The following is a 14,385-nucleotide window of genomic DNA, read 5'->3' as shown; positions in this document are numbered from 1 at the left end:
CCAACATTGGAGCTCCTACAATAGAGTTCATGTACTGTGAATCACTCAGACTCCCTTCAGAATTTTTCGAACAGGAACATGACCACTCACTGCGGGACCCTTCATTCTTATTGCAACAAGTCAAGAATATCATAACCAAATTAAGTCCTTCTCTGGCATTCTGGTATTTGGACCCTGGTATCTTCATATACAAGGATCTACGTACATATTCTCATGTTCTGTTACATACTGATTCTGTCGATGCTCCATTGCAAGCACCTTACACGGGTCCTTATCCTGTACTGTTATGGAACAAACTCATTGTGATGAAGATAGTTAATGACAAACCCACCGCAGTTTTCTTGGAATGTGTCAAACTGCCCTAACTGCTCCAAGAGGACAATGCACTGAGTTGGGCCCCTACCATCACCCAGTACCTACAGTTCATGCCAATGTTGCCGCCAAGAATATGCCATCACCAGACCAGTCTGCATCTGACACTCAACCAGCTTCTCTGGTGTTACTACCAACCTGCTCTAGGACTGCTAGAGTTGTGTGACACAAATAGCCATTCATTCCAGGAAATCTACTCTGTGAGGAAGGGAGGGAGGGGGGGGGGGGGGGGGGAGGGCAAGGGTTAAAATCTATCTCTAAAGCAGTGAAGTGTCAAATATCTTGTTTTTTAGACTCTCTGTCTTCCCCCCTTGTGGACTGGCGTGTTCTGTTTGAGCAATTTCTATTCTAATGTCCCATACATATCCCACTGTGTGTTAAAGTGTATGTCTTCAATACCAACCAGTACTTATTGTACTTACTGCGGGTTGATGTTTCCCACAAGAGTATTAGAATCCTCCACTAAAGACACAGATACAGCATAAAATGAAAATAGGTTTTCTGAGTGACTAGCAAAAGTTAAAATATTAAATAAGAATAGTTCAATTTTGAATTTTCTGATTCTATATTATGTAACTGCATGAGTACCTACTTAGAATAACCCAGTATCAGCAATAGTAAGACACAGTGACATGTAAATACTTCAAGAACTGAAAATTTCTGTGAAGTTTTCACTTTTTCCACTTGTTTTGCTTTATTACTTCCTTTTATAAACATTTAAACATTTCACTTGTTCAAATAAACATAAAGATGTTAGATGAGCTACATTGGCAAAAATTTTCCCAGAAACCTATGACTAAATCTAGGTAATTACTGTTCAGAGATACAAATATTAAAAGTAATAGGAATAATGATAATAATAAGCTACAAAAGTTATAGTTTTTAGTTATTCTTATTTCATTCAGAAATTTGTGCTGATCTCCTTTGAATGAATGGATGAATACCTTAACAGTAATTTCTATATTTTCTAAGAGGCTTGATATTTCTGTAGTTTTGAAACATGTGCAAACCTTAACTCTATCTTTTCACATTTACCTTCAATTTAAAGAGATTTCTACTCTAATTCCACTAACTGACAACTGGCAGCAAACAATGACATGACAGTTTTGGCTCATATGATGTAGTAAACTCTGAAACATTGTTCACATCTTAATATTTATTAATACATATATTTTATTATTATTATTATTATTATTATATTTATATTTTCAACATCACTCTTTATTAAGAATTACATATTCACATGTAAACAATTCAGATAATTAGACTTTCTTGTAGTTTGGTAATCTGTTTATTGTAGACTTCCTCAAATGCTGCATTTCATCTGCTATACAGTATTCAACACACAGCACCTAAAAACATGTAAATCCAATGAATTTGTGTCAAAATACATCATCCAGTGCATAATATATTTTGGAATGGATGCAGAAAATTAAGCAAATAAGTCAAAGGTTCGTCATATATGTACAGCAGTCCATCAGAAGATAAAATGGTGTGGCTTTCTAACAACCAGTCACCTGTACACATTTGAGTAAATTCTATCAAGTGATCATCCCCTATCCTCACCTCATTTAATATGTAATCAAAGATAACACAAATATCGGAACAGAGAAAGGGGCAGGTGCAGTTATGTATGACAGGCAACTATTTGGTGCCAGGTACATCTGGACAGGAAAGAAATGTTAAAAAAAATTGAGTTACTGATGAAGAAACATAGGAAAAAGTAGATAACTGGTATAGATCTATAGGTGCACATCACAAGGTTTCATCATTGGTAAAGCAGTATACAGTAAGATGGACAATACATCTTTGCATAAATAATTCAAAGTTTACTACCTATTATGAACACTATTTATAATTAATGACTGCCATGTGGAGTCATTAGTCTTCCATTGGGTGTCTCCCCAGGTGGCAGATAGGGGAATGTTTGCAAGATATGCTTTTTACCAGGGAAATAAATGCCCAGGGTGGACCAAAACTAGCAATTATTACACATTTGTAATGGGGTACCAAAAGCAGTAAGGGACAAAGCAAGAGATTCAAGTATGATAAAGAAAAATTGATTACTGGAGAATATTCACTCATGCAAAAGACCAGAAGAAAGGTGGTTTCTGGACAAGTCTGAGAGACTACAGAAAAATTTACAGGAAGAAAGGCACTGATTATTATGGGAGACATAAATGCAAGACTAGGAATCAAGGAATCATGTAGAATAGAGATAAACATGAAGAAGCAGTATATAATGACAATGGAAAATGAGAGATAGGAATTTGTGAAATATCTGATCTAAAAATTGTCAACATTTTCTGAACACAAATACATTCACAAATATACTTGGCAGTAACAGCTTATAGAGGAGCCCATTGTGGATCAGACCACTATTTACTAAAACTGAAATTTTATGGCTAAGGGAAACAATAAGAAAGCATAATGTTAGTGCTATAAAAATGAATCACAGAAGGATGACAATAAATATTTACAAAATATCAACAACTACATTATAAAAGTATAACAACATTATTTGCTACAAAAAATGGGGAGGATGTTGGATGAATCCTTTGAAGGAGATACAAAAGATATGTATGAATACATAGTGACCAATGCACAGGTGCTCAGCATGCAGGAAAACAACCACAAGCAAAAAGCAGAATTGTGGTCAGAAGAAACAGAAACAGCAATAAAAGAAAAAAAAAGGAATGCATCCACTCAGTGACTGAATGATAAATCAGAAAAAGTAAGAACAAATTATAATGAAAAGAGAGTGAGGATGCTGTTGTCATGCTGACTGCTGCTGCTTGGAACAGTGAAGCAGCATATGATTCCTGGTGGGCCTCAGTAACTGGCAATGATTGCTAAGCCCATGAAGTTCTGCTGCTCAAGATCTGTACAGCTGTTGCAGCCACTTTTGACAAAGGCAGAACTCAACAACACGAGTACATTAGCAGTGATAATTAGAGAGTAATTGACACAGTTCATCAAACTAGAGACTGAAAAATTGTTTAGTGACAAGGCAAGATCATGCTTCTGGTCGGTGAGAGCTCCATTGTTCATCAAGAGACTGAAGAATTTCTTCCACTGACATGTTGGCTGTATATTGAACCAAAGAAATGAAATGCATGAAGTAGAACACCATCCATCTCACCGGGTATGGTGTAACATTGTACAGACACAATACCAGAAGTAAAACCAGCCAAGTTTTATTCTGTTTCAACATGAAGAGATTCACAGTAACAGTGGATGAAGTATAGAATCAAACAAAATCTCATAACTATAGAACACATCAGTATACAGTCTTGTAGGTGAGCTTGCAATAAGCAAGTAAATATAAGTAAGGCCAGGGGCCTGGCATGCCAGGCTTATGTTGAGCTATTGTGCACATGACACAGTGCAGTCTGTTCAGGTTGCGAGGGCCACCTCCCTAGGCTGGCCAAGGAGGCACATGTATTGTCCACTTTTTGAATATGTGCACCCACACTTTAGGGTTGCAACACAAGTATAGACAATATTTTCACACCGCAACAGAAAATTCTCCCAATAAACTGAAATCGACGATTTGCCTTCCCTACGACAGTTTTCACATGCTTCTTCCACCTCATATTGCTTTGCAACATTATGCCCAGATATTTAAATGACTTGACTGTGTCAAGCAGGACACTAGTAATACTGTATTGAAACATAGGTTTGTTCTTCCTACTCACCCACATTTTTCCACATTTAGAGCTAGCTGCCATTCATCACACCAACTGGAAATTTTGCCTAAGTCATCTTGCATCTTCATACAGTCACTCCACTTTGACACCTTACCGTACACCATGGTATCATCAGCGAACAATCATAGATTGTTGCCCAGTCTGTCTGCCAATTCATTTATGTATATAGAGAACAATAGTGGTCCTACCATGCTTGCCTGGGGCACTCCTGACAATACTCTTGTCTCTGATGAACACTTGCCATCAAGGACAACATACAGGGTTCTATTATTCAAGAAGTCTTCAAATCACTTACATATCTGTGAACTTATTCCATATGCTCATATCTTCATTAACAGCCTGCAATGGGGCACCGTGTCAAGTGGTTTCTGGAAATCTAGAAATATGGAAACTGCCCGTTCCCCTTCATCCTTGTTTCTCAGTACCTCACATGAGAAAAGAGCAAGCTGAGTTTAGCATGAGTGATGCTTTCCAAAATCATGCTTATTTGTGGACATAAGCTTCTCAGTCTCAAGAAAGTTTATTATATTCGAACTGAGAATATATTCATTATTCTACAGCAAATAGACATTAGGGATATTGATCTGTAATTTTGTGAGTCTGTTCTTTCACCTTTCTTACATACTGCAGTCACCAGCACTATTTTCCAGTTGCTTAGGACTTTGTGCTGGGTGAGAGATTCATAATAAATGCAAGCTAGGTAAGGGACCAATGCCATACATACTCTTTGTAGAATCAAACTGGGATTTCATCCAGGCCTGGTGATTTATTTGTTTTCAAATATTTCAGTTGTTTCTGTATACCAGTTATACTTATTTCTATGTCATCCATACAGGAGTCTGTCCAATGGTCAAATGATGGTATGTTTGTATGGTTCTCCTGTGTGAACAATTTCTTGAATGTGAAATTTAAAACTTAATCTTTTGTTTTGCTATCTTCAACTGCCACATTAGACTGGTCAATAAGGGACTAAATAGAAGCCTTAGAACCACTTAGCAATGTTACATATGAGCAAAATTTTCTTGGGTTCTCTGCCAGGTGTTTTGCTAGGGTGTGATGGTGGTAGCTGTTGTGTGCTTAGCGCATAGATCTTTTCACAGATGCATAAATCTCTACTAAACTTCTCTTGTTGTAATTTGTGCACCCGCTTTTGAATCTAGAGTGCAACAGCCTCTTCTTCCTCAGCCTCTGCTGAATTTTGTTATTAAACTTTAGACATCCCAGTATATACTTGGTAGGTTAAAGATACCTCCAACTAGTATTGCTTGATCTGGGCATTAACTTGCTATTGACCATAGACCTTCTTTGAATGACTCTAAAACTGTCACAGCAGAATAGGATGGCTGGTAAAAAATCCAGCAATTAACTTAGTTTCACCTACACCTTTTATACGTGACCAGATGACTTCATTGCTACCTCAACTTTAACCTCAATAGAGACAATATTTTTGGTAACTGCAATGAACACTCCCACTCCCATGGCTCCTAATCTGTCTTTCCAATATATGTTCCACAACTCGCTAAGCATCTCAGAGCCTTCTACTTTAGGTTTCAGCCAGAAGTACATCGGACAAACAGTGCGCACTGTGGAACATCGCAGGAAAGAACATGAGAGATATTATCGCCTATGCTATCCAGAAAAATCTGCGTTAGCTGAGCATGCGTTAGAAAACGGTCACCACATAAAATTTGACGATAGCTCTGTCATGGCTCGCACTAACGGCTTCTGGGACAGTTTAATAAAGAAAGGTATTGAAATAAAAATTACCGCAAACACCCTGAATAGAGGCGGTGGCTTGCAGCTCAGCGCTGCATGGGATCCAGTGATCGCTCGGTTGAAGAGGGCACATCGAATGCCGACTCAAAACATGCCCATATATGGCAATGTCACAGGCACCAGTGACGTTACAGCCAGCAGCTAGCATATATAAGGGCACACCAACAGCCCACTGACAGTCACACCACTTGACAATGGCCAAGGAGTGCTTGGCCGAAAGCTCATGTAGTTTTAAGCAATTGACGCGGTTGGAAATCTGAGAACTTTTTATTCAATGAAGCCTTTGATTGAGACCCTCTGTTCCGCTTCAGACCAAAGGACTACAATCACCTCTGGGAATGATGCTGTATGTTGCTAGCTCTGCTTGTACACCACGCACATGGCGAACATGTTACCACCCGCCACTCACACTGCTGTGAGAGCGGATCCACCATGTCGGGTCCATTAGGAGATGCCATGGAATTAGAGCCTATGGGAAAAACAAGTCACACCTGAGGTGTCGCAGGAGATATGCCAGATTCTGTACCACTACTACACCCCAAGGCAGCAGCCTGAAGGTGGCCGACTATAGCCAACAGCACATTCAGCTGTTCACAAACTGCAGCCAGTTCCTCCTATGTCTGCACACAGCATGCACACATCCTATCCATCCTAGAAAGATTAATTTGCAAATTAAACATCATCAGACAGAATATTTTACTAATCATCTGGATGAACTGTACGTAGAGGGGAAAAAATCAAATATATCAACAATTTTTGCTACCTGGGGGTCCATTTTAGAAAAAGAGGGATATTTGAATTTAGAGATTAATGCAAGAATTAGTGCTGGAAGCAATGTTATTGGGATGCTCAATTCAGTCTTATGGAGCACAAATGTGATGAACAGGAAAAAAGGCTCTTATTCAAGTCAATATTAGAGATTACAGTCCTACATGGGTCAGAGACTGGGACAATCAATCAGACATATACACAAGCTGAAAGCTTTAGAGATTGATTTCTGGAGCTCTGCAAGAATCTCAAGGAAAGACCCTATAAGGAACACTGACTCAATAAGGGTAATGGAAGTGGAAGAAGGAATGTGTGATGTGATGGATCCAAGAAAATTACAGTGGTATGGACATGTAAGAAGACTGGACGAAACAAGAACACCAGAAATGATCCTGGGGTGGGAAACTGGTGGATTAGGAAGAAGAGGATGACTAATGACTATCTTGCTCCAAAATGTACTGAGACAATGAGAAGATTTGGTACAGAAGAAGAGAATGCACAAGACTGAACCACCTGAAGGAACATTTTGAAGAATTATTCCTTAGTATTTGTGTAATACTCATTGCAATAAGTTCCAAGTGTACTGTTACATTGAAGGGAATCATCTGTATTGAGGAAAGTCTCAATAAATAATAAAGTAATATGACAGGCATTAAAACCGGATTATGAAAAAGATTCATTTTTGGAGTTACATTTTATTTATTTAGACAACAGAACAAACTGCGAAACACAACTAGCTTTTATTCACACAGAGCAATGATGGGTATTAACAGAGGATCTCAAACTGATTCCATATTTATAGATTTTTAGAGGCTTTTGAGGCCATTTCTCACTAGAGACCTCTAACCAAATTGCATGCCTATACAATACTGCTTAAGATGTGAGACTGGATCCTCTCAGAAAATTTACAGTCTGTATTAATCGATGGAAAATTATTTAGTAAAACAGAAGTGATATCTGTCACTCCCCAAGGAAGCATTATAGGTCCTCTGCTGTTCCTAGATTACATAAAAAATTTAGAAGATAATCTGAGCAGCCCTCTTAGATTTTCTGCAGATGATGCTGTCATTTGCCATCTACTAAAGTCATCAGAAGATCAAAACCAATTGCAAATTGGTTTGGACATGATATCTGAAAAAAAGTGGCAATTGTCTCTCAATAAGAAAAAGTGTGAGTTCATCATACATGAGTACAAAAACAAAGTCATTAAATTTCAATTAGAGAATAAATCAAACAAATTTAAACAGTGTCAATTTGGCTAAATACCTATGAATTACGATCACAAACAAATGAAGTTAGAATGATCACACAGATAATGTTGTGCAGAAGGCAAACCAAAGACTATATTTTACTGGCACAACACTTAGAAGATACAATAGGTCTACTAAAGAGATTGTCTACACTATGCTTGTTCAACCATGCTAGAGTACTGGTGTGCTGGATGGGATCCTTACCACGCAGGATTGATGGAGAACATCAAAAAAGTTCAAAGATGAGCAATTCACTTTGTATTATCAAGAAATGGAGGAGAGAGTGTCATGGATATGATACACGAATTTAATGGCAGTCATTAAACACGGAATATGGGAGAAAGTGTCATGGATATGATACACAAATTTGATGGCAGTCATTAAAAGAAAGGCATTTTCATTGTGGGGAAATCTTTTCATGAAATTTCAATCACCAACTTCTCCTCCAAATGTGAAAACATTTTACTGTCACCAACCTACATAGGGAGAAATATCATTATAATAAAATAAGAGAAGTCAGAGCTTGTACAGAATGATTTAAGTGTTCATTTTTCCAATGTGCTATTAGAGTGTCAAAAGTTAGAGAAATGGTCTGAAAGTATTTCACAGAACCCTCTGCCAGGCACTTATGTGAGAAATGCAGAGTAGTGATGCAGATGTTGATCTTGTGTATTATAGACCATTATACAAAAACATTCCGCCAAGTACCTGATGACATTTTCAAGACAACAACATAGATACGAGAACATTAATAATGAGGCTTAAGCCATATTACACCTGCAATACATAGAGTGTTAAATTTGTGTGAAACTTTTTCACTCACAATGAGAAGTCCACGGACTAGGAAAAGAACATTTTAAACAGGTATTTGGCCACTGTTCATATATGCATTAAAATATTAATTTAAAGAGCTATCAGAAAATAAGGGAGACAACTGTTGAAATTCATTAACAATATTGGTGCCACATGCTGTAATACTGGTCATACTCATCTCAAATTTTCTATCAAACACATTATCTCTATGGAAACTTTGAAAGTGTATCCTCTAGAGACCTTGAAGTTATAGACAAAGCTCTGGGGAAGTGAATAGACACACACACACACACACACACACACACACACACACACACACTTCCATCTAAAGTGCCTCTTGTATCTTGAGATGCAACATTTACGTAGGTAAAGAACTGTTGTCTTAAGGGTTTCATGACACTCTAGGACCTTCACATAATGTAAGAATGCTCAGATCTAATCTATGGGCTAGTATCTTCTGCCACGCATAACAACTCTCCTTAAACCAAAAATATTCCTGTCCTTAACAATTAATCTGCCACAGTATTTTTATTACAATCTTGGATCACAGCGTACCAAATAACTCAACATTTGTAGATACTTTTTGTGCTTTTTGAAATAAGTACGTAGAAGAACCTTCAGCTGCATTCCACCATTCACCAAACATATGTTACAGTTAGTCGATGCACTATACACCAACCCCTGATTATGGGGTGTATCCAAATTGATGGCCAAGAGCCAAGAGATGACTCATCACCTGTACTGATTTTGTTGAAAAAATGTGGATCATCTTTGAACGCGTCCTTCATGTCAAGACAGGCTTGAACACAATGATCCCTTTGATCTCTGGTAAGAAGCTTCGGCACTAATTTTGCTGCCACTCTTGAAATCCCCAAATCGATGGTCAAAATTCGCTGAATTGAGCTCCAGAACAACTTGGACAAGTTCTTGAGTTGGTTGATTGTCCTGCATCGATCTTCACTGATGAGATCACGGATTTTGTTGACGTTGTCTTCGCTTAGAGCTGTTCAAGGTCGACCGAAATGGGGCTGATCTTCAACCACCATTTCTCCCCCTTTTTAAACCAAGAAAACCATTTGCACACTTGCGTTTTACTAAGAGCATGGTCTTTGTAGACTGACTGAATCATCGCAACAGTTTCTGCTGCGTTCTTGCCGAGCAAGAAAATAAACTTCACTGCCGCACGTTGTTCGTAATAACTAGCCATTTCCTCGTGTCATGTCTGCACTGTACGCACACTCAAAGAACTGCCAAAGAAACCACACTTCTCACTGTTGGGTGACGCCGTGTGGCAGAATGACTCAGCAGAGCTCTTACTACAACCCTCTGGCGGTGCAACCTGCTACTACAAGTACAACACGATGTGTAGCATTACGATTCTGGTTACTTTTGGGTCCCCCCTTGTATGTACTGTCGCCATGGCAAAATTAAACTAAGGTATGAATTGTTGCCACACCCACCTTATTCATGTGATATGGCTCTGTCAGACTTCCATCTCTTCCCAAAGCTGAAAAATGAAGATTCGCTTCAAATGAAGAGCAGATAGCCGGAGTTGCAGGCTTGGAGGAAACTCATTTTCAAGATGGGAACAAGGCACTGGAACATCGTTGGACCAAATGTATTAATCTACAAGGAAACTACATTGAAAAATAAAAGAAGTTTCAGTGATGTAAGTACTTTTTTTGTATTCCATTTTGAGAACTTTTGAAACCACCCTCATATCACAAGAACTTACTCTAAAAAACAAAACTGACAAAGCTGATAAGTAACAGCAAGCAGCAGTTGCACAAAGTAAGAAAGAAAAACTAAGCGAAATGGTGCCTACAAGAACACCAGTAAAAAAAAATTGCATATCAACATTTGGCCAAGGATTTGTTTGGTACACTCAGGGAAATTAAGAAATTAGAATTTACAAATTTGGTAGCAAGAAATATGAATGATTATCAAATAGAGACTAGAATTTTATCATTAAAGAAGAAAATAAAGCTCATAATTCTGCTTCATATTGTACAATACATGAGGAATAAGAAATTAGGGAAGAAGTACTTACAAATGAAATATGGCCATACATAATGTGTGTGAGTGAACATCAGTTAAAAGAGAATGAAATAGGCAGTTGTACTATAAGTGATTATGTTCTTGCAAACTATTTCTGCAGATCAGAATATAAGGGTGGTGGAGTAGGAATAGTGATCAAATATGAACCAAATCCCATCATATAGCAGTACGAGCAATACATACAAAAATTTACCCAAAAGTAAAGGAAGATTTTGAAATTACAGGTATTGTGCCGCAATGTGTGGTAATGCAGGTGCTGGGTTGATCATACAGGTGGTGAATCTCTCCTGGGATATGTTATGCCAAGCCAGCTTGATTTATTCATGTAGTTCTGTAAGAGTTGTAGGTTGGCGAGTTGCACCACTCATTTCTCATCCCATCATATCCCATATGTGCTTGGCTGGAAACAATTCTGGATATCCTGATGGTCAGGGAAGTTGCTGCACATCCTGCAGAGCATGTTGAGTTTCATGGGAAATGTGTGGGTGAGCATTATCCTGTTGCAACAACACATCACATTCCTGTTGCAAGAATGGCAAAATAATGGATCTAACAACATTCTACGCATACGAAGCACTGGTTAGCATTGCCACTAGAAACACTGAATGTGAGTGAGAGTTGTAGCTTATTGCACCAGGGTCCGTAATGCCTGGGGTGCAAACAGTGTGTCTCGGATGAATGCATGCCACAAGACCACATTTACGATGTTTATATCATCCACGCAAATGACCATCACTTGCAAGCAATCAGAAAATGCTTTCATTGTTTAAGAGCATGGCATGCCACTCCATCCTCCAAGTGATCCTCTGACAGCACCAGTTGACTTGAGTACATCAGTGCTGTGGTGTGAGTGGAAGACAGGCTAGAGGTGTGTGTGTGCCACTAGTCCCACAGCTAATAACCAGTTTATAACAGTTCATATTGACATGTCCAGGCTCACAAGCCCTCTTATCTGTGCTGTGATAACTGTACCATCTGTTTTGCTGTCCTTACAATACAAATACCCTGGTGGGCATCTGTGCTGTGTGGACAGCCATAACCTTGTCTATGGGTGTGAGAATGTTCACAAGCATTGTTGCAGAACTGAAACAGCATGTCCAACTTGTATGGTGGTTCTCCAAAAGGACCATCTCACCACTTGGAAGGCCACAATGTGACCCCTTTCAAACCGGCTCAGTTGCCTGTAGGAAGCACGAGTGTATCTCCATGGCATGACTACCTGCCTACTTCACACGCTTGTACCACACTGAGCTTCTGTCTGTGAGCATTTGTTATTAACAGTAGTCACATATGGCACTTTGGTAGCTATATCACTGCACTATCTGTTGGTGGATGATGTTGAAACCATTATCAATGCATCTACTATCCCCCAGGTGGCATATGCCATCATCTGATGAAAATCAACATTGTCTTTTCTGGTGTAATGTTTTTTTTTTTCGGCAGTGTGGGTAGCAATGCATATACAATGGTTTGACAAACAGGGCTTTCTGATAATTTTGGTCATCTGTGTTAAGTATATGGAAAGCTAAACTCACAGACAGAAGATGAAAATATAGAAAGAGATATTAGCCTTTACAACCAACAAAACAACAATATATTTAAAGGAATGTTGAAAAAAGAACAGTGGGCAGACACTCTTAAAGCTCAGGGAACAGATAAAAGATACAATACTTTTCATGAAACTTCATCACATTTCTTCAGTATAGTATTTCCAAGAACAGAGAGGAAAAGAAAAATTCTCCAAACCAAGCAGTGGATCATGAAGGAAATAACAGAACTAAAGGCAACTTTGAAAGAAATAAAACAGAAGGAAACCACTGAAGACAACAGACAGTTGATAAGACAATAACAAAGCCAAATTACTAAATGAGATAATTTAAGAATCAAGGAATAAAATTAAAACAGTCTGGGATATAATTAACTCAGAATGGTGACAAAAAATACACAAAGAAAAGAAATGAAATAGAAAATATGAAAGTGAGTAACAAAATCATTGCAGATAAAACAGAAATTGCTAGCATCCTTAATAATAACTGCAAAGATACAGTAGAAAATCTAAAGCATGGTTGTAACAACCACATAAGTCACCAGGCCAATGTGACAGATAAGCCAAGCCACTAAATGTTCCTGGAACCAATATCTAAAGAGGAAGTCACAAAGATTATAAGAAAGCTTAAGGGAAAAAGTGCTGAACATGACAAAGTGTCAAACTACCTAATCAAGCAGGTGGGTGCAGAACTAACTACATCACTCATTCCAAAGAGGAGTATTTCCTGATCAACTTAAATTAATGAAAGTAGTGTCTGTAAACAAAATTGGAATTGCAGAGCAGTATCCTTAATATGAGGCTTCTTCAAAATACACTCCTGGAAATGGAAAAAAGAACACATTGACACCGGTGTGTCAGACCCACCATACTTGCTCCGGACACTGCGAGAGGGCTGTACAAGCAATGATCACACGCACGGCACAGCGGACACACCAGGAACCGCGGTGTTGGCCGTCGAATGGCGCTAGCTGCGCAGCATTTGTGCACCGCTGCCGTCAGTGTCAGCCAGTTTGCCGTGGCATACGGAGCTCCATCGCAGTCTTTAACACTGGTAGCATGCCGCGACAGCGTGGACGTGAACCGTATGTGCAGTTGACAGACTTTGAGCGAGGGCGTATAGTGGGCATGCGGGAGGCCGGGTGGACGTACCGCCGAATTGCTCAACACGTGGGGCGTGAGGTCTCCACAGTACATCGATGTTGTCGCCAGTTCGTCGGCGGAAGGTGCACGTGCCCGTTGACCTGGGACCGGACCGCAGCGACGCATGGATGCACGCCAAGACCGTAGGATCCTACGCAGTGCCGTAGGGGACCGCACCGCCACTTCCCAGCAAATTATGGACACTGTTGCTCCTGGGGTATCGGCGAGGACCATTCGCAACCGTCTCCATGAAGCTGGGCTACGGTCCCGCACACCGTTAGGCCGTCTTCCGCTCACGCCCCAACATTGTGCTGCCCGCCTCCAGTGGTGTCGCAACAGGCGTGAATGGAGGGACGAATGGAGACGTGTCGTCTTCAGCGATGAGAGTCGCTTCTGCCTTGGTGCCAATGATGGTCGTATGCGTGTTTGGCGCCGTGCAGGTGAGCGCCACAATCAGGACTGCATACGACCGAGGCACACAGGGCCAACACCCGGCATCATGGTGTGGGGAGCGATCTCCTACACTGGCCGTACACCACTGGTGATCGTCGAGGGGACACTGAATAGTGCACGGTACATCCAAACCGTCATCGAACCAATCGTTCTACCATTCCTAGACCGGCAAGGGAACTTGCTGTTCCAACAGGACAATGCACGTCCGCATGTATCCCGTGCCACCCAATATGCTCTAGAAGGTGTAAGTCAACTACCCTGGCCAGCAAGATCTTCGGATCTGTCCCCCATTGAGCATGTTTGGGACTGGATGAAGCGTCGTCTCACGCGGTCTGCACATCCAGCACGAACGCTGGTCCAACTGAGGCGCCAGGTGGAAATGGCATGGCAAGCTGTTCCACAGGACTACATCCAGCATCTCTACGATCGTCTCCATGGGAGAATAGCAGCCTGCATTGCTGCGAAAGGTGGATATACACTGTACTAGTGCCGACAT

At 40.0% G+C, this 14,385-nt stretch overlaps 1 long non-coding RNA gene across 1 annotated transcript in view; it reads right to left on the bottom strand.

Moving 5' to 3' along the window:
* Positions 1-1,042: 1,042 nt before the first annotated feature.
* LOC124723146 overlaps positions 1,043-14,385 on the bottom strand; it is a 29,782-nt gene continuing 16,439 nt past the window's right edge. Inside the window, exon 3 of the long non-coding RNA XR_007006519.1 lies at positions 1,043-1,724. This is a non-coding gene — a long non-coding RNA (uncharacterized LOC124723146). The remainder of the gene's footprint in view (positions 1,725-14,385) is intronic.

Source organism: Schistocerca piceifrons, chromosome X (assembly GCF_021461385.2).
Source record: "Schistocerca piceifrons isolate TAMUIC-IGC-003096 chromosome X, iqSchPice1.1, whole genome shotgun sequence".
Taxonomy (NCBI): domain Eukaryota; kingdom Metazoa; phylum Arthropoda; class Insecta; order Orthoptera; family Acrididae; genus Schistocerca; species Schistocerca piceifrons.
This window is presented reverse-complemented; position numbering and strand designations above follow the sequence as displayed.